Source organism: Somniosus microcephalus, chromosome 5 (assembly GCF_052327205.1).
Source record: "Somniosus microcephalus isolate GS21.2 chromosome 5, FLI_Smic_1.0, whole genome shotgun sequence".
In the NCBI taxonomy this organism is placed as follows: domain Eukaryota; kingdom Metazoa; phylum Chordata; class Chondrichthyes; order Squaliformes; family Somniosidae; genus Somniosus; species Somniosus microcephalus.
The window spans coordinates 204,131,635-204,159,171 of NC_140991.1; the positions used below are offsets into that span (position 1 = coordinate 204,131,635).

The 27,537-nt window shown below is 45.5% G+C and overlaps 1 protein-coding gene and 1 pseudogene across 10 annotated transcripts in view; one reads left to right on the forward strand and one right to left on the reverse strand.

Annotated features, from left to right (window-relative positions):
* Positions 1 to 27,537, forward strand: part of LOC147117523 (RNA-binding motif, single-stranded-interacting protein 3) — a 2,125,417-nt gene that overhangs the window by 1,655,463 nt on the left and 442,417 nt on the right. The window lies entirely within an intron of this gene.
* LOC147117526 (NADH dehydrogenase [ubiquinone] 1 alpha subcomplex subunit 5 pseudogene) lies at positions 18,173 to 18,565 on the reverse strand (annotated as a pseudogene).

The window sequence follows — 27,537 nt, forward strand, 5'->3', positions numbered from 1 at the left end:
CTAGCTCCCAATATACCATGTTCAAAATACTTCTTGTCCTTATTTAAAAATCCCTTCATGGTCTCGTCCCCACCCTCCTGCTGCAAGCTCCTCCAGCTCAATGCGCCAACCCACTCCTTACACTTCTCCTGCCGCATTGACCTTCCTCACTTGGCAGCACAGCTTTCAGCTGTCCAGGTGTTACTCTTTGTAAATCCCTCCCTAAATGCCTTAACCTTGCTACTTTTCTCCTCCCCCTTTGAAAGCTTTAAAACCTATCTTTTTGAAACATGCATTTGTTCACCTCTCCTAATTCTTCGACTATCAATTGCTTCGTTCTGTCCTATATGAAAAGTCCTGGATCATTTCGGTAGACTGAAGGTGCTGTACAAGTGCAAGTTGTTGTTATAAATAACTGGAAATAAGACGTTTTAGGGAGAGATGAACCAGAAATGTTATTAGCTTAAGCAAGTTTTAAACAGTGAGAGGTAACTAGTATTACAAGTATATCTGTGAGGTCGTATCTTTCCGCATCAGTAAGATATGTAGGCTAGAAATGTTTGGCCAGCGGGAGGGAGGAAGTGGGCAGAGGAACTCTGCCATGATTCCAGTGTGGGGTGGGCTGCAATTCAGTGCAGAACCCAGCTCTGACAGATTTCTGTTCTTGTAATTAGCCCCTCAAATAGAGCCTGGGGGAGTGCACTTTTCTTCTGCCCACCCCCTTTACATTAAAAGCTAACTCTGGGTGCGTTCCTGGGAATTCCACCCAGCTCGCCCTTGGTAGACCCAGCAGGACCTATATCTGCTGAGAACAGGAGTAGGTCCCAAGGTGGATCTGCTGAAGTTCCCAAAACTTTAGAAGAGAATGATAATTGTTCCCAGTGGGATTGATTATCATTGGATGAAATGCCCTGCAAGTCTGGGAAAGATTTTTCTTGCCTTCCTGTTGGGCCCAATTTGGGTCTCCATGTTGCCCCCTTTTGGAGTGGCAGGGTGCCACTTTTACTTCCGCTTCCTCTGCAGGTGGGCACCTCTGTTGCCCAGCTACAAGTGTGATGCCTACCCTGAATATCCTAATGGCCCTGTCCATGGGTTTTGGGACAGGCTCAGCCGCACAGCAAAGTGACGGGCAGAAGCCCTGCCCTGACGCACTTTTGCCTCTTCAAATGGGTAGCAGAATTTTTAGGCTGTAATATTTTTGTCAGTCAGGTAATCTATTGCTTCAATAAATTGGTTGTATTACAGTAATGGATGAATGGCTGGTGCATTTATGCTGCAGCTGGACTGTGATAAACATCAGAAACCACACTGCACTGGACCACCCATGATCAACACCACAAAGAGCTTTCTTATTTTATTAATCTCTTTGAACACCTTTTTATGGGGAGGGGGCCAGCTGATCACAGTTGATGCATAACTTTGTTTTCATGTGTTTTGTCAATGTTTCAATTTTTGCAAAGAAAAGTCAAAATTTGTGAAATGTTAGGTTCTCAAAGGCTGGAAAAAGAAACACGAGGCTGTTGACTCTCTTGGTGATGAGATTTCTGGTGTGGACGTGAGGCAGAATTTGTAAATCAGACTGATTGACTCATGGAAAGTGCTGTGGAGAATATTTTGTTAGTTTCTCCCCGTAATGGTCTGATGATTTCAAAAGGAACAACAACTTCCAAATCTTGTGTTACGTGGATTTTATTGGGTTATATTGTTTAAACCTGAAATATAAGGGTAAATTTTGTGGGGCCCTCTGCTCCTGGTGTCATCAAATGTACCATTAATTGCACTTGGCAGGCAATATTATTTACTTTTTATTTTATTTATTAAGATGTAACTCTTCAACAGGGCTTTCATGTTAGTCTGCCAGAAAGCTGAAGTCCAACAGTATTTTATCCAGCGGAAGCTGAACGCCAACTCTCCGACACCTCCTCCTACCTCCACCTGGACCATGACCCCACTACCGAACATCAAGCCACCGTTTCCAAGACTGTCACTGACCTCATCTCCTCTGGAGATCATCCCCCCACAGCGGCCAACCTCATAGTTCCCCAACCTTCTACCTCCTTCCCAAGATCCACAAACAGGACTGCCCTGGTAGACCCATCGTTTCAGCCTGTTCTTGCCCCACGGAACTTATCTCTTCCTATCGCGACTCTATTTTTTCTCCCCTTGTCCAGTCTCTTCCCACCTACATCCGCGACTCTTCCGACGCCCTCCGCCACTTTAACAGTTTCCTGGCCCCTACCGCTTCCTTTTCACTATGGACGTACAATCGCTCTACACTTCCATCCCCCACCAGGATGGCCTGAGGGCGCTCCACTTCTTCCTTGAACAGAGGCCCAACCAGTCCCCATCCACCACCACCCTCCTCTGCCTGGCTGAAATTGTTCTCACATTGAACAACTTCTCCTTTGACTCCACTTACTTCCTCCAAATCAAAGGTGTTGCTATGGGAACCCGCATGGGTCCTAGCTATGCCTGCCTTTTCGTGGGATACGTGGATCACTCTTTGTTCCAGTCCTACTCAGCTCCCCTCCCTCACCTCTTTTTCCGGTATATTGATGACTGTATCAGTGCCGTTTCCTGCTCTCGCCCTGAACTAGATAATTTCATTCACTTTGCTTCCAATTTCCACCCTTCCCTCACCTTCACATGGTCCATCTCCAACTCTTCCCTTCCTCGACTTCTCTGTCTCCATCTCTGGGGATAGGTTATTGACTACATTCACTACATGCCCACTGACTCCCACAGCTACCTGGACTACACTTCCTCCCACCCCGCTTCCTGTAAGGACTCTATTCCATTCTCCCAGTTTCTCCATCTCCGCCGCATCTGCTCTGACGATGCCACCTTCCATACCAGTGGTTCTGACGTCTTCCTTTTTCCTCAACCGAGGATTCCTCTCTACTGTGGTTGACACGGCCCTTGACTGTGTCCGTTCTATATCCCGCACTTCTGCCCTCACTCCTGCCCCTCCCCCCCGGAACCACGATAGAGTTCCCCTTGTCCTCACCTTTCACCCCACCAGCCTCCACATTCAACGGATCATCTTCCGCCATTTCCGTCACCTCCAGCGTGATCCCACAAAACACATCTTCCCCTCACCTCCCCTTTCAGCATTCCGAAGCGACCGCTCCCTCTGCAACACTCTGGTCCACTCCTCTATCACCCCCAGCACCCCTTCCCCTTCACCTGGCACCTTCCCGTGCAAGCGCAGGAGATGTAACACCTGCCCTTATACCTTCCCCCCTTCCCACTATCCAGGGCCCCAAACACCCCTTCCAGGTGAAACAGCGATTTACTTGTACTTCTTGCAATTTAATATACTGTATTCGCTGCTCACGATGCGGTCTCCTCTACATTGGGGAGACCAAACGCAGATTGGGCAACCGCTTTGTGGAACACCTCCGTTCAGTCCGTAAGGGGGACCCCGAGCTTCCGGTCGCCTGTCACTTTAATTCTTCACTCCACTCCCACTCAGACCTCACCATCCTCGGCCTCTTGCCTTGTTTCACTGAAGCTCAGTGGAAGCTCGAGGAACAGCACCTCATCTTTCGATTAGGCACTTTACAGCCTTCTGGACTCAACATCGAGTTCAACAATTTCAGATCATAACCTCGGCCCCATCACATTTTTTATCCACATTTTTGTCTGTGTCTTTTTTTCTTCTCTCCCACATGGCAGCTGTCTTTCATTCTGCCAGCGCAATTTACACTTCATCTAGAGCCATCCTTTGTTTCTTAACCTGTCCCATTACCATCTCCTTTTGCCTTGAATATCTCTTAATGTCTCTTAACCTCTCCTGCCTTCTATCCTATCACAGACCTTCCCTTTTGTTCTTTCATCCCCTCCCCCCTTTCCCAGCCCCTACACTTGCTTAAAAATCTGTTCCATTTCCTGCTTTTTTCCAGTTCTGACGAAAGGTCATCGACCTGAAACGTTAACTCTGTTTCTCTCTTCACAGATGCTGCCTGACCTGCTGAGTATCTCCAGCATTTTCTGTTTTTATTTCAGATTTCCAGCATCTACAGTATTTTCTTTTTGTATTAGTATTTTATCTCGTATGTGTGAATATACTTCACCACCATAAATGTCCATTTAAAACCAAAATTCTCCAGTCTCGTGCAGAAAGCAATGGAGCACAGTGCATTTTGGGATCATTTTACAGGTTTGCACTCCCAGTAAAGTGCATGTAGGTGTGCTCCACCCATGATTTTACTTCATTAATTTTAATGGTCAGAAAATCGTGGGTGCGCGTGCCCAAGTTCCCAACATGCACTCCCAGCAGGTGAGGCTCCAATGCAAGACACACACTTGTAATATTACCCTCATACTGTAGTGCAGTTGTTAGATTTTATTAATGTGTAAAAATGGAATACTTAGATCTTTCATTACTTCATGGTGGTTTATTTTTGTTTAGTTTATGTCAACTGTCAGTTTGTCTCAGTTAGCAGCACTGTCATCTCAGAGCCAGAGGTTTATTGGTTCAAACCCCATTCCTGAACATAGTCTTGGCTGTTGCTCCAGCGCAGTCCTGAGGGAGTGCTTCATTGTTGAAGGTGAGACGTTATACTGAGGATTAAAGATTCCATGGCACTATTTGAAGAAAAGCAGGTCAACATTCTTCCCTGAACCAACACAGCTATAACTGATTAGCTGGCCAGTCTTGTCCTTATTCTTTGTGGGATCTTATGTGCAAAATGTCTGCTGCATTTACCAATATAATAGTCACTACATATCAAAGTAATTCATTGTGTGCAAGCATGTTGGCACATTCCTGAACAATGTGGAAGGGTGCTATATTAAACGTCTTTTTTGCAGGAGAGAAGCAATTTTTTTGTAAGAGCATAAGAATAGACAAATATGAAAAATCACCTTTTGCCCATTGCGACTCATCCCTCTTGTCTCTATAAATAATGCATCCAGCTGCATTGTGAATTAGGTTTGTGAAAGTTCTGTTACTAGACATAGCGCCTGGCTACACAGTATACACACAACACTGTATTTTGCTTGCACCATATAATGCAGAGCTTCTGTTACCAGCATATATCAGAAAGAGGCATAGTACAGTACTGTTAAAATGCTTTGCTTTAAAAGAAACAGAAAGCAACCAATTCTCATTTTATCTATGACCTTGGACCCTCATCACAATTCTGCAAATTTAGGCTCCTTGGTTGAATCACCAGGAGGTGCACTTGAGCCAGCACTGCAATCTCATTCCTGTTTGTACAATAGGATTTCAAAGATAAGTTGACTTTTTGATATCAAAGGCAGCCCATAAAGAGCCTTTTTGTCGAGCTCCACACAGACAGCCTCATTGGAGTTTGAACATACCCATACAAGAGAGTACGGATCACTGAGCCTCATTCTGTGATATCACAAAGAAACTGGAATAAGAGTTGATTTGGCTTGAGCTGCCTCTTTAAGAAACACATGTTTTTGATCTTTATTTGATCTCTGTTAAGGGTTCCTTTGTCTGGAAGGGGAAGCTGCAGCATTTCCCCGAACGCAGCATACTTTGCAGCATTCTCACCAGACTGCTTCTTCCGCTTCTTCTTTCATCTGGCAGTGTAAAAAACATTAAATGTTGACGCCTACGTTCGTCATTCAGTCTATGGCCTCTGGTGATATGGAGTGAATAGAGGCTATTCCACCAGGGAAGAATCTTAGCGAGCAGTGGGCCACAAGATGCTGCATGGTTGGTATAGGCCCCCTCCCCCTCAGTCACACATCGAGCTATCCTTCATCCTCCATTTTGTAGCAGGTGGTTGCAGAAAGCTGTGCCGCTCTCGGGTTTTACAAATCATAAGCAGAGATCAAATGAACACCTAGATCCAAACTGTTTGCTTATTCTTACTGATTTTTAGTAAACTACGGCATGTGCTTTGATGTGAAATTTCAACCTCCACCTTCACCCAGGAGCATGCTGCTCATCAACAAAGAAACTGAGCCATTTTGATTAGTGCCCATTCCCTTACTTAATCCTGGCGTATTTAGGCTTAGTGAAGAAACAGTAATTCTGATAGCGCTGTTCCAGCTCCTGAGATCAGTGAGATTTGAATTGATTTGGTTAATGTCTTGTGTTCTTGTTTATAAAGACAGTGCAATACCAGCAGTAGGCAAACAATGGTTCTATTTTTCTTGTAAGTGAAAGAGCAGAGCGTATGATCCTTAATCAAATTCTCTAACTTTGTTCCAGTCACCACCCTATTTTAAAAAGCAGCAGTGTTTTTCACAGTCTGGAAAGGTCTGCATACATCTGTTTTCAGTTAGTCTGTAATCATCTTCCAATGTGACCTTCTTTCCCCTCCTCACTCTCCCAGAACATATAGTTCGAAGGCTCAAAATGTGCGTTCCAGGTGTTGAACTATCAGATTGGCAAACTGCTGAGACATCCACAGAGATAAACCTGGAACTTTTTGCAGTATTCCAACTCTGCTCAGTCATGTACGTAGGCTCTTGCACATTCTCTAACACACCTTCATTTAAGACTAATTTAAACTTTCGGCACATGTCAGTAGACGGTTATTTCAAAGATCCATTTTTTTCCCCCTTTCATCTCGTCTACTCCCTTTTTTTCCTCTTGGTGCCCACTTATGCCACCTCATCTGCAGGGGAGGCATTGCACAGCATGGACCTTTCTGCGGCTGTCCTCAACGCTCCTCTCTGATCAGCTGGCAGGAAGTGTGCTTCCATATGGGAGGGACAAATTTTCTTCCCCCTCAAGGTGAAGCACTGTTTACCTTCTCAAGACTCCACTGGAGAACTGGAAAAGTCACCCCTTGAAGTATGATGGATGTTGAAATGATGCCAGCTGCTCCACCCTTTGGCTGAGTGGTGATATGCCAACAGTTTTTCTGAGGTCATGGTCAACAAGAAGGTATAGGTTGTTAAAATATGAACTTGGAACCAGACCTACCAGTTGGGAATTGATTATCATTGTGCCCCTAGAGGAGGAATGATGGCTGCAAAAAGCTGAATCCCAATGACTTAGCAGCTCAGGGCTGGATTGAGCCATTAATTTAGCTACTGTTTGGCACTGTAATGTGGCAGTTTTATTGGCTTTAATTGATCAGTAACCGGCCCCAGAGGGTGCTTTCAGTAAACAACACTAGTGCTGAAAATGAGAGCAAAAAGCATGGCTGCCACCAGGAGGAGTGGCTGACGTGCTCCCAATGCTCCCCATAGAGGGACTGAAACTGTTTCACTCTCATTTATGTAATGAATTTTACTTGTGTCATAGAGTCATAGAGTTTTACAGCACAGAAAGAGGCCCTTCGGCCCATCGTGTCCGCGCCGGCCATCAAGCCCTGTCTAATCTAATCCCATTTTCCAGCATTTGGTCCGTAGCCTTGTATGCTATGGCATTTCAAGTGCTCATCCAAATGCTTCTTGAATGTTGTGAGGGTTCCTGCCTCTACCACCCTTTCAGGCAGTGAGTTCCAGATTCCAACCACCCTCTGGGTGAAAAAGTTTTTCCTCAAATCCCCTCTAAACCTCCTGCCCCTTACCTTGAATTTATGCCCCCTTGTTACTGACCCCTCTACTAAGGGGAAAAGTTCCTTTCTATCTACCCTATCTATGCCCCTCATAATTTTGTACACCTCAATCAGGTCCCCCATCAGCCTTCTCTGCTCCAAGGAAAACAACCCCAGCCTGTCCAGTCTTTCTTCATAGCTGAAGCGCTCCAGCCCAGGTAACACCCTGGTAAATCTCTGCACCCTCTCCAAAGCAATCACATCCTTCCTATAGTGTAGCAACCAGAACTGCACACAATACTCCAGCTGTGGCCTTACCAGCGTTTTGTACAGCTCCATCATAACCTCCCTGCTCTTATATTCTATGCCTCGGCTAATGAAGGCAAGTATCCCATATGCCTTTTTAACCCCCTTATCCACCTGTTCTGCTGCCTTCAGGGATCTATGTACATGCACACCAAGGTCCCTCTGATCCTCTGTCTTTCCTAGGGTCTTACCATTCATTGTGTATTCCCTTGCCTTGTTAGTCCATCCAAAATGCATCACCTCACACTTTTCAGGGTTAAATTCCATTTGCCACTGTTCTGCCCATCTGACCAACCCATCTATATCATCCTGTAGCCTGAGGCTTCCCTCCTCGCTATTTACCACCCCACCAATTTTCGTGTCATCTGCGAACTTATTGATCATACCTTTTACATTCACATCCAAATCATTAATGTAGACCACAAACTGCAAGGGACCCAGCACCGATCCCTGCGGTACCCCACTGGACACAGTCTTCCAGTCACAAAAACAACCTTCCACCATCACCCTCTGCCTTCTGCCACTAAGCCAGTTTTGGATCCAATGTGCCAAGGCACCCTGGATCCCATGGGCTCTTACCTTCCTGACCAGTCTCCTATGCGGAACTTTATCAAAAGCCTTACTGAAATCCATGTAAACCACATCCACTGCACTACCCTCATCCACACACCTAGTCACCCCCTCGAAAAATTCAATCAAATTGGTCAGACATGATCTTCCCTTGACAAAGCCATGCTGGCTATCCCTAATTAATCCTTGCCTCTCCAAGTGGAGACTAATTCTGTCCCTCAGAATTTTTTCCAATAATTTCCCTACCACTGATGTTAGGCTCACTGGCCTGTAATTCCCTGGTTTATCCCTACTACCCTTCTTAGGGAAGATAGATTATGAAAGTAAATTAGCAAAAAATATAAAAACAGATAGTAAGAGTTTTTACAGTTATATAAAAAGAAAAAGGGTGGCTAAAGCAAATGTTGGTCCCTTAGAGGATGAGACCAGGAAATTAATGGTGGGAAATATGGAGATGGCAAAAACACTGAATGAATATTTTATATCAGTCTTTACAGTAGAAGACACTAAGAATATCCCAACACTGGACAAACAGGGGGCTAAAGGGGGGGAGGAGCTAAACACGATCAAAATCACTAAGGAAGTGGTACTCGGTAAAATAATGGGACTCAAGGCAGATAAATCACCTGGACCTGATGGCTTACATCCTAGGGTCTTGAAGGAAGTGGCGGTAGGGATTGTGGATGCATTGGTAATAATTTTCCAAAACTCCCTGGACTCGGCAAAGGTCCCGGCAGACTGGAAAACTGCTAATGTAACACCCTTATTTAAAAAGGGCAGTAGACAGAAGGCTGGAAACTATAGACCAGTTAGCCTAACATCTGTGGTAGGTAAAATTTTGGAGTCCATTATTAAGGAGACAGTAACAGGACATTTGGAAAATCATAATTTAATAAGACAAAGTCAGCATGGTTTTATGAAGGGGAAGTCATGTTTGACAAATTTGCTGGAGTTCTTTGAGGAAGTAACATATAGGGTGGATAAAGGGGAACCAGTGGACGTAGTGTATTTAGACTTCCAAAAGGCATTTGACAAGGTGCCACACAAAAGATTATTGCTTAAGATAAAAAGTCATGGGATTGGGGGTAATATTCTGGCATGGATAGAGGATTGGCTATCTAACAGAAGGCAGAGAGTTGGGATAAATGGTTCATTCTCAGATTGGCAATCAGTAACTAGTGGTGTTCCGCAGGGGTCAGTGCTGGGTCCCCAACTCTTTACAATCTATATTAACGATTTGGAGGAGGGGACCGAGTGTAATATATCAAAGTTTGCAGATGATACTAAGATGGGAGGGAAAGTAGTGAGTGAGGAGGACATAAAAAACCTGCAAGGGGACATAGACAGGCTAAGTAAGTGGGCAGAGATTTGGCAGATGGAATACAATACTGGAAAGTGTGAGGTTATGCACTTTGGCAGGAAAAATCATAGAGCAAGTGATTATCTTAATGGCAAGAAACTGGAAAGTACTGAAGTACAAAGGGATCTGGGGGTCCTGGTGCACGAAACTCAAAAGGTTAGTATGCAGGTGCAGCAAGTGATTAAGAAGTCCAATGGAATGTTGGCTTTCATTGCTAGGGGGATAGAATATAAAAATAGGGAGGTATTGCTTCAGTTGTACAAGGTATTGGTGAGACCGCACCTGGAATACTGCGTACAGTTTTGGTGTCCATACTTAAGAAAGGACATACTTGCTCTCGAGTCAGTACAAAGAAGGTTCACTCGGTTAATCCCGGGGATGAGGGGATGGACATATGAGGAGAGGTTGAGTAGATTGGGACTCTACTCATTGGAGTTCAGAAGAATGAGAGGCGATCTTATTGAAACATATAAGATTGTGAAGGGGTTTGATCGGGTGGATGCGGGGAAGATGTTCCCGATGATGGGTGAAACTAGAACTAGGGGGCATAGTCTTAGAATAAGGGGCTGCTCTTTCAAAACTGAGATGAGGAGGATCTACTTCACTCAGAGGGTGGTAGGTCCATGGAATATGCTGCCCCAAAAAGCTGTAGAAGCTACATCATTACATAAATTTAAAACAGAAATAGACAGTTTCCTAGAAGTAAAGGGAATTAAGGGTTACGGGGAGCGGGCAGGAATTTGGACATGAGTCTAGGTTCGGATCGGTCATGGCCCTGTGGGTAGCGGAGCGGGCCCAGGGGCCGTGTAGCCTGATCCTGCTCCTATTTCGTGTGTCTAATTCTGTTAGATTCAGGAGATGGTTCTGTGATAGTGGATTGGCAGTTAGGATCAGATCAGCCATGATCTTATTGAATGGCGGAGCAGGCTCGAGGGGCCGATTGGCCTACTCCTGCTCCTATTTCTTATGTTCTTGAATAATGGTACTACGTTAGCTGTTCTCCAGTCCTCTAGCACATCCCCTGTGGCCAGAGAGGTTCTGAAAATTTGTGTCAGAGCCCCTGCAATCTCCTCCTTTGCCTCACATAGTAGCCTGGGATACATCTCGTCCGGGCCTGGGGATTTATCCACTTTTAATCTTGCTAAAACCGCTAGTACCTCCTCCCTTTCGATGCTAATATGTTCAAGTATATCACAGTCCCCCTGCCTGATTTCTATGTCCACATCGTCCTTCTCCATAGTGAACACAGATGCAAAAAATTCATTTAAAACCCCACCTACATCTTCTGGCTCTGCACACAGCTTGCCACTTTGGTCCCTAATGTGATTTGGGGAAATTGTAGAAGCCAAATAAAGCTTGGTGTACACAACTTGTTACTACTATTTATATGCTCGGCCCAATTTTCTTGCCATTGACAACCATGGAAGGGAAAATCAGGCAGTGTTTATAATGGGCAGCCAATCTGATATTGCCAATTTTCCGCCCCTGTCAAAGTTACTCCCACTGTCTGCCACCATCAACATCTTGGATGTCACCATTGACCAAGGAGTTTAACTGGACCAGCCATAGTTACACCTACAAAACCAGGGTAGAAACTGGGTTATCTGCAATAAGTGATTCACTTCTTGAGCCTTCAAAGCCTCTCCACCATCTACAAGTCTCAAGTTAAGAAGGACAAGAGCATAAGATCATATGAATACCACCACCTCCAAATCACACACCATCGTGACGTGGACGTATATAACCATTCCCTACCTAACACGTCATTGGATCAACATCAACACAAGGACTGCAGTAGTTCAAAGAGAAGGCCCATCACCACCTTCTCAAGGCAATTAAGAATGTGTAATAAATGTGGTCTTGCCAGTGTCGTCTGCATGGTTAGGAGATTTTTCTTTAAATTGTAAGGTTGTTTTTGGTTGCAATAACTTCCCAATTGCAAGAGGACCTCTGTACTGGTGCATCTCTTGATGATCTATACATAGCAGGAGGGCTGGGTAACCACCATATCTTTATGTAGAAATATGCATTGATATGTCACAGTGAACATTTTCGCGCAAGTTCCTTATCCTGACTGAACTATACAGCTATTTTGCTGAAAGTATGATGCTTAGACAAAGTGATTTTTGCAGTTACTCTGTATTCAGGTCTTACTTAGCTGATATGAGCACCAAACCCAAACTCAAACTCAGAATCCAAAGAGGCCAAAGTTTCAACAGTTTAGATTAAGTTGAAAAAATTGAAACACCTGACCTTTTATAGTTGAAGTTTCTTATTCCCTGTGAGTTCCCTCTTCCCCCAAAAATGTCAGCACACATGCATGGTTTGACTGTTTCTCAGTTTTGGTTCCATATATGCAAGGGCAATGCAGTTTCCTGTCTTGCGATAAGTTTGAATCTCTGGGGTAGATTTTAATTATCGTGGACAACTTGCAGAGCCCGCTGGTCAGCCGCCCGATAGTTCCGGTGGAAGGCCCAGTCAATTTTGAGGGCCAGACTTCATTAACACATGTATGCTGAGCTTCGGGCTCCTGACCAATGTCCTGATGCAGCTCTCTGGCTTTGGGTCTTCACAATATCAGGTGGCCTGGAAGCCAACACATCTTGGAAAAAGGGCGGGCCTGGGGGTGTGTTGTAATCACAGGGAGGGGGGAGCATGGGGTGGCAGTGGCACTCCTGCTCCTCCTGGTCCCACAAAAATAATTTTAGCACTTACTTAACAAGAACAAGAAGAAGAACAGGAGCAAACACAGCGATATGACGGAGGTGGAGGAGTTTCTGGAGGAGGTGAGGCTGCAGGAGCAGACAGCGGGTGGTCTTGTGTCTGAAAAGTCAGATGACAGCCTGTACTTTGTTGACACAGGCAACGAACAGAAAGATCTGCTCCATAATTAAGGAAAACTGAAGCCTCTGCGAATCGACCTAATTCTACATTCTACTTACTGTGCACCGCCAGGTCTTACACTGAGCAGAGCCTCTACGGCAGATCTGCTCAGTAGCCAGTTAAAATGGTATCAGGGTTATATGTACATCATAGGATGCCAATTTGCAAAGATTAATGAGGTCCTCACCTGCTTCAAGCAGGCACATTGGCCGCCCAGTGGAAGGTCCTGGGATAAATGGTGGCAGAGCAGGAATGGGGCAGTAAATCCACCAGCTCCATTTTAACTCCGCTGCCGCCCTGTTTTTGCCAGGCGGAGGGAGTTAAAATCTTCCCCTCTGCCTCCATAGTAGGAAATTTCACCTGCTGAGACTGCAGAGGGAAATGATGGTCTAATCTTTTGAACAATACTGTTCAGTTTGCGGCAGCTGGATTTTGAAATGGCCATGTCTCTGGCAGTCTAGTGGTACAGACTCATCTGATCTTTAGTGATCTTGGGGAAAGGGTTGGCAAATAATGCCTGTGAGATCCTAGTGATTGCTGGGATTCAGCCAAATTCTCCAATGGTTTAGTTGGGGTGGTCGAAATTTGAGTTCCCTAACATTCCAACGTGGTTGCATTATTAGAATCTCTAATGGCCTAAGGAGGCTCTCAACTCACTCAGAGGCCTTAGCTTTCGGAGTTCAGATTTAATAATTTAAAACTTTGAGAACATGAATCCAAGGTCTGAATTAATTCAAATGCTCGTTCCTGCTATGCTGTGTGTAATGACACCATGCTGCTGATGTGAAGTGAACACTGAGAAATACAACAACTGATTATTTTCCTGTTGGTTTCTGCAGGAATAATAGATTTTATCTCATTTGAACCAAATCAGTATTTATCTTGGTGTGGAATCTAGTGAGCATTTGTTGTTTAATGTACTGGAGCAAATCTATTCCCATCCTACCAGCTTATCTCTACAAAAAGGTGGTGTGTGACAACATTCTGATCAGAATTCTTTCAAAGCACACGATAGGTGACAGTATTCTATAAGGGAAACCTACTGATATATACTGTCATTTTGTTTTAATGATTTAAGAAGTGGAATGACATTTTGTTTAACATGTACATTTGAGGGTGTGATGTATCCCTTATGTTTCATGGTAACTGTACTCAGTCTAAACTCACCAACCTATTTGATCTTTCAGCAGGTGCAGTCTGCTATAAAACACTATGGAGGGTGGTGGCAATTTTGAAGTTTAGCATATATTGGGCAGACAGTGGATGGAATGATCGCAACACCCACCCAATGTAACTAGTGGAATGGTCAGGCCTTGTTTGCATGGAAACGGCGAGCTTCCAACACAACCCAACCACCGATGGGCAGCTTGCCGCTCGGAAAAGGCAGAAATCCGGCAGCTCATCCGCAGAGCCGAGTTGGCAGAAATTAATTGAAGTGAAGGATCAGGCCAGTTGGGGAGGGAGGATGTCTGATGTTAATTTTAACATTTGGAAGGAATTTTAGCAAAGCGCAGGAAGCCCAATGATGCATAATCTGCTACCAAAAACTCCTCACCTAACCTATTATATAAGTCTTTGGCTTGGCCTCCAGTAATCCCTGGAGTGATCCTTTCTACATGGTAGGACCCTGATTTGCATAGCCTTATGAGGCTCTTGCTTATTTGCCTATATTGAGGCCTATTCAAAAATGGCAGTAGGCCTCAGTTGGGAAGACTGTGTTTGGTTTGTGATCTTGGTCTCGCTCCCACCCAATTCCTGCTGTAAAATGGGACAGTTGAGAGACCAAAAATGGGCTTTACATCTGTGGCTCATGTAGAATTGAAACATTGTACAATCAATATTATTGGGAGAGTGAAAACGACTTAATAGCAAAAATATTTGTGCAAGAATCATGCATGCAAACATTTCTATTATCTTAACCTCACAGATTTTAAAGACTTCCAGTCACAGGTTTGAAATGTCCATCAAAATTAACTATGGCTTCAAAAATTCCTGGTTCTCATTGCTGCTAGCTCCTGTTGTCTGTCCATTCTCATATTGCTATTCCACCGCTTTGTTGGAGCTCAGCATGTGAGTGCAAGAGATAAGGCCAAAGTGTCTGCAAGCGTTTTCAGCCAAAATGCCGAGTGGATGATCCTACTTGGCCTCCTCTCACAGTCCCCATCATCATAGATACTGATATCTAGCCAATTCAGTTCACACCGTGCCAATTAAGAAGTAGCTAAGTACATTGGACACAGCAAAGGCTATGGGCCATGACAACAACTTGAATGTAGTGCTGCACAAGAACTAGATGACCCCTAGCTAAGCTGTTCCAGTATAGCTATGAATGTGGAAGATTGCCCAGGTATGCCCTATCCAGAAAAAAACAAGATAAATCTATCTTGGCAGATTACCACCTCATTGGCCTACTCCCAATCAATAGTAAAGTGATGGCAGGAGTCATCATTCAAGCCATCTAGCAACACTTACTCACCAATAACCTGCTCACCGACTCTCAGTTTAAGTTTTGCCAGAACCATTCGGCATCAGACCTCATTGGCGCTTTGATCCAAACATGGATGCAAAAGATGAATGCCAGAGGAGATAGATAAGAGTAGCTGCCCTCAACATCAAAGCATAAGAACTGCAGCAGTTCAAGCAGAAGGTCCACCACCACCTCCTCATGGCAACTAGGGATGGGCAAATAATGTGGCCATGCCAATGTTGTCCATATCCCAGAAAGAAAACTTTAAAAAAGATCTTGTACATGACTCCACTGTCTGAAATTTAGTCTTACCTGTGTTTTTTCCCCCAGCTGTGTCCTATTCCAGTAGATTGATGCTTATCAATCCTCAGCCGCTGGTGCACATGCTCTGTTCTTCACAATCTTCTCGCCATGACACATGCTGACTGCACACTACCCTCGCACTCTCCTTTTCATATTTCAGATATTATGAATAACAGAGAATCCACATTGGTTGAATTAATAAATATAGTATGTGACTTTGGGTTTCAATTAAAGGTGCTATGTGGGACTTTCAGCCAGAGACTTTGGCCTAGAAATTCCGTACCTTAGTGCCATGGAATTGCGCCTGATTTCTTCAAAAGATGGCGGCTGCTTCGCTTCCATCTGCTTCTGGCGTAGAACACAGCGGCCACCATTTTGGGGCGGGCCATAGCGCTGCCGTTGCTAGCGCTGGCCTCTCAAATTTAAATGAGCAGATTATGACGTCAATCGGCGTGCAACGCCTGATTTGATGCCACAACTGCTATTTTGGACGCCGTCGCACACCATAATGCTCTGTTCTAATTACACATGGAAGAATATGTGTGTAGCAGCCCTGCAGAGACGCTTTCAACGCTTCTTAAAGGGACACACACATCTTTCAGGTAAGCTTGGATTTCAGCTTTTAGACTTTGGCCTAGAAATTCACTTGCGTTTGCGCCCAATTAGGGGCGAAAGAGTGGGTTGCGCCGGAAGTTGCGTCGCGCCCGAAATTAGGTGGGCCCTAACATCGGCGTTAGCCGGTAGCGCTGCGCCGGCACCGATGACGTCATCGGTGTGCGCAGTGCCCCGGTACCGCCCGAAACCACGCCGATCCCCATCTTCAGTAGCGGCCGCCTCATCCGTGGCGGCCGCTAACGACATCGGGAGACCGGGTCCTTACAGCAGCCTTAGCGGGGCGCTTTAAGGTGGAGGTGCGGCCGGCCGCTTTTTCAGCGGCCGCCTGCCCGCACCTCCTTCCCCGGCCCCCGGCCTCCTCCACCCCCCCCCCCCCGCGGCATTGCCGGCTGGTTTCCGTGGAGCCCGGCACTTCTCCGTTGTGCCGGGCTCTTTTGCCGGCACTTGCAATCGGGGCTCCGGCCATTGCAGGCACCTCCCCCTTAAGAGAAGGGGGAGGCCTGCAGTACAGCAGCCTGCCGCACCGCATCGGGTGGCGCAGCGGGACCAGCAGCGCTGAAATTCACTTTCAGCGCCCCAAGCGGGGCGGCCAAACCCTGGAACAGCGCCCGGTTCCGCTTTGGGGCGCTGAAAGTGAATATGGGGCGGGCACAACTGGCTCCGCGGCGGGCGCAAAATTTACGGCGCAAACGAGCTGGCGGGGCTATACCCAATTTCTAGGCCTTTATGTTTTATTGAAGTAGTGGCTTAGTGCAATACATTAAAAATGTTTTTAAAGTATGCTGCTGGATGCTTTCAAGGCTTTGGATGGTAAAGGATGGCCTCTGAGGAGACAGTATATGTTGGAAGTACTCAGCAAGTCGGGCAGCATCTGTGGAGAGAGAAACAGAGTAAACGTTTCAGGTCGAGATGCTGCCTGACCTGAGTATTTCCAGCATTTTCTGCTTTTATTTCAGATTTCCAGCATCCGCAGTATTTTGCCTCTGAGAAGACCACTTGCTCACATTCCTGGGGGGCACAAGGAGATGAAGCAGAGGCAGCAAAGGGGGCAAGCTGCTTGCAGAAGGAAGAGGAAGAGGCAGAAGAGGAGGAAGCAGAAGGAAGGATGCAACCCAGACAGCCCCTTTCTGGCCGGGATATCCGGGATGGAATCATCTGCCTGCAGTACCAGTGACCACAACCCCAATTCCCCTTTCAACATTAGTCCCACACCTTACTTTCCCTCTGTTACTGACCATCACAGCGTCCTCTTGGCCATAATGCTGAAATAAAAGTCACCACAAAGCAAACTTTCCAATCCAACTTTATCCATATATGCATCCAATATTACATCAAAAAAATCAACTAATCACCCTTGTGCATTCCCTTAGTGACTGTCTTGTGTGTGCCTTTGCCTAGCCTACTGATGTTAAACAGTGCTACCCCAGTGGCTGCAGCATGCCTGGTGGAAGGCTGCTGACTTTCAGTGGGGGACACTGCAAATGGCCTTGCAGGATGACCTCGGAGTTGTTGGCTGGCATTGTGAAATCGAGTGAAGGTGTTTCTTCTTCTTTTTCTTCTTCTTCACTCACCTCTTCCTCTTCTTGGTCAGCCATTGGCTGGGCAGGCTGGATTTCTTGTGTGTGTGAAATGAGGAAGGCACAAGTCTAGTGTTGTGGTGAGGGGAGGGTGGGAATGCAAGAGATGCATGCTTTCACCATGTGCAGTTTGTACATCATAAGAGATTGTGGGAAGAGGGGGAAGTGGGATGCGAGAAGGAGGAAAACGTATGAGGATACCAGCATCTTTTATCCTTTCAGCCCCACCGCTGGCCAAGGGCTCAGCCATGCCCCCTGCCAAGAATGGCCTGCACTGTCTCCTCCAAGGGGGTGAGGTGAAGCTAGGAATGTGAGGTGTGCCTCGTGTTCGGTAGAGATTGTTGGTAGGTGACTGATGGGGGGTCGTGCATTGAGCAGTGTGTGAGGCTAGTTGGTAGGAGATGGCTTTTGAAGATGCATTCACTGACCTTGACCACTGGTCTGAGGTCATGAAGCTTCTTTGGACACTGGAGCCAGGTCATGGGGGCAACACTGCTGGCAGTGACAGCCTCTGTGATGTGGTCCCACATTGTTCTTTCTGGAGGGCCTCCTGGCCCCTGTGGGTGGAGGACCACTCTTTTTTTTCAGAGAATCATTTTAATAACATCTGTACAGCTTGGAACGGACAAAACAGACAGTTTGGTTTGCCAAAATACAGTAATCTAATTTACATAAAGTTTAAATTGGCCATTTCCATTGGTTGTGAGGGGCTTCTTCTATTAACGGCTCCCATGGTTTCCACTTGACCATTTTATATGCCAGAGAAATTTCATTCTCAGCCTGTGAAATGACTTCCTCTATCTGGCCACAGTTGATTTTGTCTTCTAGCTTTTGAACATCATGCTCCGATTTCATCAAGTTAAACCTTCCATTGATGATCTGCTCGGTGTACTTCCTATAGGCTGCATCCTGAGGGATGGATTGCAGGACAGTAAGGATTCTGGAGTACAGAATTCTCAACTTCTCATGAGGATGCTGGGCCACAGCAAGACCCACCATCCCAGTGGTTTTTTTCAGGACGCCAGCCATTGCCGCCACTCTTGCAGTGTTGACCCCCTGCACAAAGCTAGAGTGCTGCATGCGAAATGCTGGGTGCCCTTTCCCTTGCTTGTTGAATCTTTTGTGTTAGTGCTGAAGCACTTTTACCATTTTTTTATGTACAGAAGGCAGTTCAGCTTTAAGAGCTGAAGATTGCCATTTTGGAATTATTTTTAACAGTTTTTTTCAGAAGACAGTTGCGCTCTAAGGGCTAAAGGCTGCCTATTTTTAAATGATTTTTATTTTTTTCATTTTAGAAGGCAGTTCCCATTTAAGGGCTCGAGACTGCTTACTAAAATGACAGCCTAGCTTTAAGAAAATGCTGCCTCGCTCCAGGAACGCTACGGCCATGCTACGTTGGGCCTTCTGCTGAGCGTATCACCTGAAACAGCGCATTGCATGGTAGGTTCTGTGCAGCAATCATTTAAATCAGCAGGCAGCATCAAAATAATGCGCTCTTTTTACAGGCACGAGTTAACCTCACCCCGTGGTGGCCCCTCCAGTTTTCGAGCTATTTCTAGGCCTTTGTTTAGTGCTGCCGTCTAATACTTTATAGAGTGCTTTGTGGAGCATTGCTGCTTTAAAACAGGTTATTCCTGTCGTAGTAGCCTACTTATGCTTGCTATATGTTGAGGTGGCTACATCAGATCATTTCTTTCAGTGCACTTTGTGCGTGTTCCATGAGTTTTGATTGACTGATAGTAACCCCATGAAATATTTACCACAAATTGAACTCCAGAGATGATGGAAACATAATTGGAACTTTTCAGACAAGCAAATACTTGCCAGATTCAGTACAAGGCCACTAATGACATGCAAATAGATACAAGTATATTGAGTAGAAATGCATGTGTTCAGATTGAAAGATTTACTTTTATTTTCAAATTTGTCCTTTTTATTTGATGTGTGTACTGTTTGCTTTACCTGAATTGAATATCCGCTCCGATTTCGCACTCTCAGTAGAACAGATCTGTAAGCTGAGATTTACTGTACTAGCCCATTTTGGTCAAGCTTACAGAAAGCACAAGCTGCCCAGCAGAAACTAGTGCAAAAGAGTCGGACTCTGTTTGGAGACCCAGGTATGAACAGCTGTCTCCATGGTCAGGTTTTCTGGTTTTAGTCAGGTGTTCCAAAGGAGGGAGACAATGAACAAGGAGTTCCTTAATACTCAAGCCTCAAGTATGCCAAAGAATGGTGAATAGACTGTGCCATGTATCTTACTGAAACACTAAACTAGACTGCTGACTTCATTGTTGGACTTTGCTCAGGTCATGGCTCTTCAACCTCTATTTGCTTGCCTCAATATTTCAATAGTATTAAAATACAGTCAAATAAAGCAGCTCAAATGTCTGACTTGGTGGGGTCAAGATCACTGGATAAGAAGTATCAATTGGTCTATTTGAGTGACATTACATAGAAACATAGAAGATAGGAGCAGGAGTAGGCCATTCGGCCCTGCTCCGCCATTCAACGAGATCATGGCTGGTCATCCAAACCCTAGCACCCGGTCCCTACACCGACAGCCATCCCACCCAAGCCCTAACCCCGTAACCCCACGTATTTAATCCCCCCTAACTCTAAGGGTCAATTCTGCCTGTTGATGTTTCATCACTGAAAGTATACATTGCAATGTTAGCAATGACTTTGGGCTGAATTTTGCCGGTGCTCAGGGTGCGGGTTTGGAGGCAGATCTGCTGTCAAAATCACAAAGATTGACAGCAGGGCGGTATCCCGCTCTAAACCCGCCTCCTTGTGCGTTTCCCTAGTGCTGGCTCTGTCTGCTCTTTGCAGACACGGCACTAAGCGGCAGGTCCTGCAATTATGCTTGTTAAGAGGGTGTTTAAAGCAATTTAATTGCCATTTTACCAGGTGTAAAGCATTTTCCCAAGTTTTCCACAAGGTTCCCGTCACTCGGGGATCACGCCAGGTAAGTATGTCGGGTTCTGAACAACTCTCCATTTCCTTCAATAGGTGACAGCTGCAAAAGTGGTTTAAAACCTGCCATTTTACAGCTGGTCAGTTTCCAATGTCAGAAGCTGGAGCATTAATGATTTGGAACCCACTTTTGAGCTTTATGCACCTTTGAAGTGTTTGGAGTAATCTCTCTATCCACTGTTACCTCTTTGGAACAATCTATCTCAACATTGAAAGATTACTTCTGTCATCTCAACCTCACCTGCCATCTATTCCATCAACATCGGTGCCTTTGAAAAAAATCTCACTTTGGTCCACAGAATCCCAACATGGTCAGCCCCAACACCAGCAGCACCAACATCCCCACCAACCTTCTCTGCAATCAACTGATGCTGCACTGGACACAGGGCATCATCACCCGACCACATTGCTGCCAGCGATGGACTCACCATGTCCAGATTTGCTTCACTTAACACTGAACATCCTGGCTGCCACATGATGCACCAGGTTGGCACCACCCCACACCTACACCATAAAGCATCCCTACAATATCCAAGCCATTCCTTTTACACTCATCACTATTTGGGGGGGGGGGGGGTGGCAGGGGACATTATGTCTCACCATTCACTGCAACTCACTAAGCCACTTCCAAAGGTGCACACAAATCTGTCCAAGAGCGCAAAGTGTTCAAAATAAAGATTTCAATGTTTGACAACACATTACCAGAAACTTCACATGAACATTGGCTAAACCACCCAAGTGCCTACCCTTGTGTGTTCTTAGTTGGTATGCTTGCAGTAGGATGAGGGTGAGTGTGAGGGGTGGTTAGTGAGATGGGGAAGTGATAATGTCGATAGAGAGGGATGGGTGGAGGTGCAAGGTAAGTTGGTGTGAGTAAGGATGTGCAGGAGTAGAGTAGTGAAGGCAGAGTGATGGGAATGTGATGAGTGGCACAGCAGGATGGGGTGGAGTGTGGCTTGGCAGTAATGTTTCATGATCATCTGAGATCATTGAAAGGTTGGCTTCACTGCACCCAGGTCCTCCTGAAGGCACAGCCACCAATGGTTGAGCGATTAAAATCGGGGATGCTCAAGAGGGCAGAATTAGAGGAGCACAAATATCTCGGGGTGGGGGCGGGGGGTTGTGGGGCTGAAGGAGATTACAGGGATAGGTGGGGGGTGAGGCTATGGAGGGATTTGAAAACCAGGATGAGAATTTTAAACTTGAGGCATTGCTTAACCGGGAGCCAATGTAGGTCAGCGAGCACAGGGGAGATGGGTGAACAGGACTTGGTGCGAATTAGGACACGGGCAGCAGAGTTTTGAATGAGCTCAAGTTTACATACGATAGAACATGGGAGGCCAGCCAGCAGTGCATTGGATTAGTCAAGTTTAGAGGTAACAAAGGCAGGGATAAGGGTTTCAGCAACAGATGAGCTGAGGCAGGGACGGAGTTGGGCAATGTTATGGAGGTGGAAATACGCGGTCTTAGTTATAGCGTGGATATGTGGTCGGAAGCTCATTTCAGGGTCAACTATGACACCAAGGTTGTGAACAGTGTGGTTCAGCCTCAGATAGATGCTAGGGAAAGGGATGGAGTTTGTGGCAGGGACCGAAGACAATGGCTTTGGTCGTCCCAATATTTAGTTGGAGGAAATTTCTGCTCATCCAGTACTGGATGTCAGACTAGCAATGTGACAATTTAGAGACAGTGGAGGGGTCGCGAGAAGTGGTGATGAGGTGGAGCTGGGTGTCGTCGGCGTACATGTGGAAACTGACGCTGTGTTTTTGGATAATGTCGCCGAGGGGCAGCATGTAGATGAGAAATAGGAGGGACCAAGGATAGATCCTTGGGGGAACCAGAGGTAATGATGCGGGAGGGGGAAGAGAAGCCATTGCAGGTGATTCTCTGGCTACGATTAGATAAATAAGAATGGAACCAGGGGAGTGCAGCCCCACCCAGCTGGACGACAGTGGAGAGGCGTTGGAGGAGGATGGTGTGGTCAACTGTGTTAAAGGCAAGAAGAATGAGGAGGGATAGTTTACCTTTGTCACAGTCACAGGATGTCATTTGTGATTTTGATAAGAGCCATTTCGGTACTGTGGTGGGGCGGAAACCTGACTAATAATTTTGGGGCATAAGATAAACTTAGATATTTTGTTAACGTTACTCAGTATACTTCAACAGAAAATATAACTGGATAAGTTAAGGACAAGATGAAAAGACAGGTGTTCTGTAGAACACAATGGTTCATGTGGTGCTCAATCTGTGAAAATGTCATCTGTGGAATGTGGCTGCTATCCATTGAATAATGTGGCTGGTAGAGCTACATAGATATCCTGCAGTTTTTGAAGATTGCTCCAGGATGTCAGAGAGGTATTTCATACAATGGGAGGGTGGAAATAGATATTGGAATAAAGAGTGGGTTGGCAAGAGCCCATAACAGAAAACATGATGGCCTGGAATTTGTGGTCAGGATGATGTCGAACTGGTTGCGCTTGATGTCTTCCCACCTTTGAAACTGACCACAACTTCGGGATTTGCCGCAGACACATGCGGATATTCTGAAGTTGCAGTCAGTCATTGGCAGCTCCAAAACAGGCTGCGTTGTGCCCCTCCCCTGCCCCCCCACCCCACAGAGCCAGCAATCTGTGTCATCAGCCAAATCATTGAAACTGACAAAAAAAAACATTGGGCTAGATTTTCGGGGAGCCGTCAGGCGGGGTTTCAGGCGTGTGGGGGGGGGGGGGGAGGAAATCCCGACTTTGGGGGTCCCGACACCATCCTGCCCAAAACCCCGCCCCACGTAAGTTTCAGGGGCGGTGGGTACCCGCCCCGCACTGGGACCCGCCGAAACCAGGCGGGAAGGGATTAGTGCCAATTAACTGTCTGTTAACAGGTAGTTAACAGGCAGTTTTTAGCCTAATCCCTATTTTGAGGGGTTTCGTGTGGGTTTCCCAACGGCTCCAAACCACGCCATGTTAGAGCAGGCAGGCCGTCGGGTTGAATGAGTTGGAGGGGTCGCGATGTCGGCGCTCAGGTGAGCGATGGGTGCATGAGTGTAAAGGTAAGTGTGTTTGGTGTGTCTAAAGTGTGTAAAGAACTTTTACTTACCTGTACTTACCTTAACAGCCTTTCTTCCTGTAGCCGTCGGGAGTGCAGCACTCAGCCAGAACTGAAAGCTGAACGGCTGTGATCTGTCATAAGTGACAGCCTTCAGCTTTTAGTGCTGCTGAGATTTCTAAATAAGTCTGCGCAGAAGGACTCATCTTAGAAATCAGACTGTCAGTGTTTGACAGCTTCAAACAGCTGTGAAACACTGATATTTCACCTGTCAGAAATCTTGACAGATGAAATTTCAGTCTGTGACATCACCTGTTGCCGGGTGGCCCTTAATTGGCCTGCTGAGCCCGCTGGGCGGGCTCAACAAGGTCAATCAAGGGGAAATCGCGCGGATTGGCCGGACGTCGAAGTAGGCGGGTCAGAAACCCGAAAGGGGAAGTCCCGCCTTCTTCCTGACAGGTTCGACAAAATCAACCCCATTGTCTCTTCCGCAGTAAGTACGCTGTTAAATTCTCCACTAAAAGTTAGACCCAAAGGAATTAGGTGTAACTGGAATTTTGACAGCGTATTGACTGCTAAACAAATGTTAAGGGCCTGGAAAACTAATTTTAATTTTGTGCAGTTTGAAATTTGTCCATTTTAATAAAAATTAACATTTTAAAGAAATTTTTCAAAAAAAAAGTTAATTTTTTTAAAGTTTGTCCATCTTTATTTCAGGTTTGCCTTTTCCCCATGTGAGAGCCCCAATCTTTGTTTTGTACTCTCTAACTATTTTAAAAAGTTAAAATTTTAAGAGCTTACTCACTTCCTTGTTTGCTGTCTGTGAGAATTCTGCCTTTTGATTGGCTGCTTTGACAGCTTGTTGCTATAACAGCACTTTGCACAAGGGGATCCCCATTAACTGCCGTTGATTTGAATTGAAGGTTGGAAAACATGAAGTTCCTGACACAGAGATTGCGAGATCCTTGTGTGAAGCGTACTTCGGGGCCAACAGCGATCGCCTTCGCTTCACTGCTGACCACAAATTCTGGGTCATAGTATATTTCTAGCTGGCTAGGGATAAATGGCATTTTCTTCTTCCATATTTTCTTATGTTCTTAAAGAATCGGGTTCCATGATATCAATACCAGAAAAGCTACCCAAAAGATATATTCAAAACAGGAAATGCTGGACATGTACAGCAGGGTGATCAGTATCTGAAGCGGCAAGATAGTTAACATTTCAACTGTAAGCCTTCATCAAGATGCCAATTCACCAATTGTACATTGCCAGATTTTTATATTTGGCTATTTTGACATTCTGTTTTTGTTTCAGATTTCTGGCATTCACAGTGTTTTTTACAGTCATTTTAAAATTAATTTTAGCAATTTAAGTAGTCTTCAATAGACTTCATCAGTTTTTTTACAATCTCTTTTTAAAAAAAAATGAAAGTAATTTGGATAAATTCAGCGATCCTGTGCCCCCAGCCAGGGTGCTTAAAGGAAGGACAAGTCGGATATCGGGCTATCAGACTGTAGCAGTGACTCTCTGATCTATGTTCCCTTCAAGCAAAATTCCCTGCTGGGAGTATAGGATAGCTGGATTTACCCTTGTATCCTTAATATAAATACATTTTTGGAGACTTTGAAAGGATGCCCACATGCATAGCTTGTTTTAAAAACTTTTGAGATATGTAAGTAAAAGGCGGATAGTCCTGAAACATCAAATTTTCTGACAATGTGCTTCAGGAATGAGTATGATGGGAGTGATATTCTATACAGGTCTTGCAACGAGGTCACTTTCTCCCTATTTCAGCTTTGCTAAATGGTTTGTTTCCTTTGTCCGTGTTCTGTGAACAGTAGATTGGGAATTTTGTATCTAACTGCATTCCCTAATGTGAGCGGATAACCAAACCAGTTACTGCTAATGTTCAGAATAGTTCATTTGTGCACAGCTAGATCTTTAATTGAACTTACTGGCTTCCAATGTTTCACAAAGTATTGAGTCTTTCTGAAACTTTTCAGATGTGCAATGATTGTTTAAAAAAATCAATGCAGACATATATAATGCAAAACAAGACAGTTTCAGTGTGGCAAAATGGTCCACTAGGAAGTAGATATAAAGCAGCAGTTCTTTTTACCTGTACTGGTTAGCAGACACCAGCTACTGGGTGATGGCCTCTATTGACATTGGCAGGGTCCATTCAGGCTCAGACTTCTAGTAGAACAAGTGCATTTGCAATATTCTCCTAGATAAGGAGGAGAAGAGAGTTTTAGAGTGTCTTTTAATGCAGTGCTTAACAAAGTATCTCATCATGACAGCATTGGACTACTGCTTGGTTGAATCCCATCCAATAATCAGTTTTCACGTTTGAATGAAGCGCAAGTTTTATTTAGAGATAAACTAAGAAAACAGAGAGCTTTAAACTGATCGTATAATCAGGGTAGAGTGCTGTCAATCTAATTAAACCATATTCAGGTCAAAATATAACCAAAACTAGTCCCTTCTCTCCAAACTAATCACATTTCCTGAGAGCATTGGGAGATCAGCAAAAGCTTTTAGCCATTTGGATGCTGTCAAAATCTAATGTTAACGTAATTATTTAGTAAAGGCACATTATCTGTCTTGTGTAGTTTACTTTTCAGGAGGCCCTTGCATTGCACGAACCTCATCTTAACCCATATGACAATGCTGACTGATACGGATTTTGATGCCATCAATAATGAACAAAAGTTTCCTCTTTTAGAAAGCAGCTTCAATGACTAGGCTGGTCATTTTTAGTGAATCCCAAATCCCTCACATGCCTTGACCTGATTAAAGCTATGCAGAATTACTATTACTTTTGGCATTGTTCTTGAAATTCTGGTGCCTAAACGGCTCAGTTATACTGGCCCTGAAAATCTATGGGCCATGATCCTGCCGGTGCCCTCCAGTGCTGACCCTGCTGGAGTTTGCACAGTCAGTGGGAGGACACTTAATTTTTTTTATTCGTTCACGGGATGTGGGAGTCGCTGGCAAGACCAGCATTTATTGCCCATCCCTAATTGCCCTTGAGAAGGTGGCGGTGCACTGCCTTCTTGAGCCGCTGCAATCCGTGTGGTAAAGGTACTCTCACAGTGCTGTTAGGTAGGGAGTTCCAGGATTTTGACCCAGCGACTATGAAGAAACAGCGATATATTTCCAAGCCAGGATGGTGTGTGGCTTGGAGGGGAACTTGGAGGTGATGGTGTTCCCATGCGCTGCTGCCTTTGTCCTTCTATGTGGAAGAGGTTGCGGATTTGTGAAGTGCTGCCGAAGAATCATTAGTGAGTTGCTGCAGTGCATTTTGTAGATGGTACACACTGCAGCCATGGTGCGCCGGTGGTGGAGGGAGTGAATGTTTAAGGTGGTGGATGGGGTGCCAATCAAACGGGCTGCTTTGTCCTGGATGGTGTCGAGCTTCTTGAGTGATTTTGGAGCTGCACTCACCCAGGCAAGTGGAAAGTGTGGTGTATGTAACCTGTTCCACCTTAAGAGAACTTAAGCCTGTTCCACCTTAAGAGATGTACTACTTTCTCTGGCTGCTGTATACGTAATACCGGTGGTGACCACCGGTATATAAGTACTGTGTAGTGATATTGCTGTTAGTATAGCCCTGACCTCCAACTAGTAAAGACCTGTTGAAATGTTATTCTTGTAGTCTGTGTCAGTAATTAATCTTAAATACAACTAGAACACACAGACTTAACAGTGGCGACGAGTCTGATTCTTACCCTGTGGCAGTTTATATCCACGGCGGCTTCGTCCACAGAACGGGCGTCGAAGAGAGGCATCCACCCTCATCACCCTGCTGGAAGACACGTCGCGCGGCAGGCATCGAGAACCCGGAGTGCAGAAGATATCCTGAACTCGAAGCCTCCATCAGCGGCAGTCAGCTATCTTCCTTCTACCTCGGTGGTGGGTAAGCCGGTCAGCGACGCGAGCAGAAAGTCGGCCGCGTTGGCTGTACAGACGGGGAGGGAAGACGGAGGA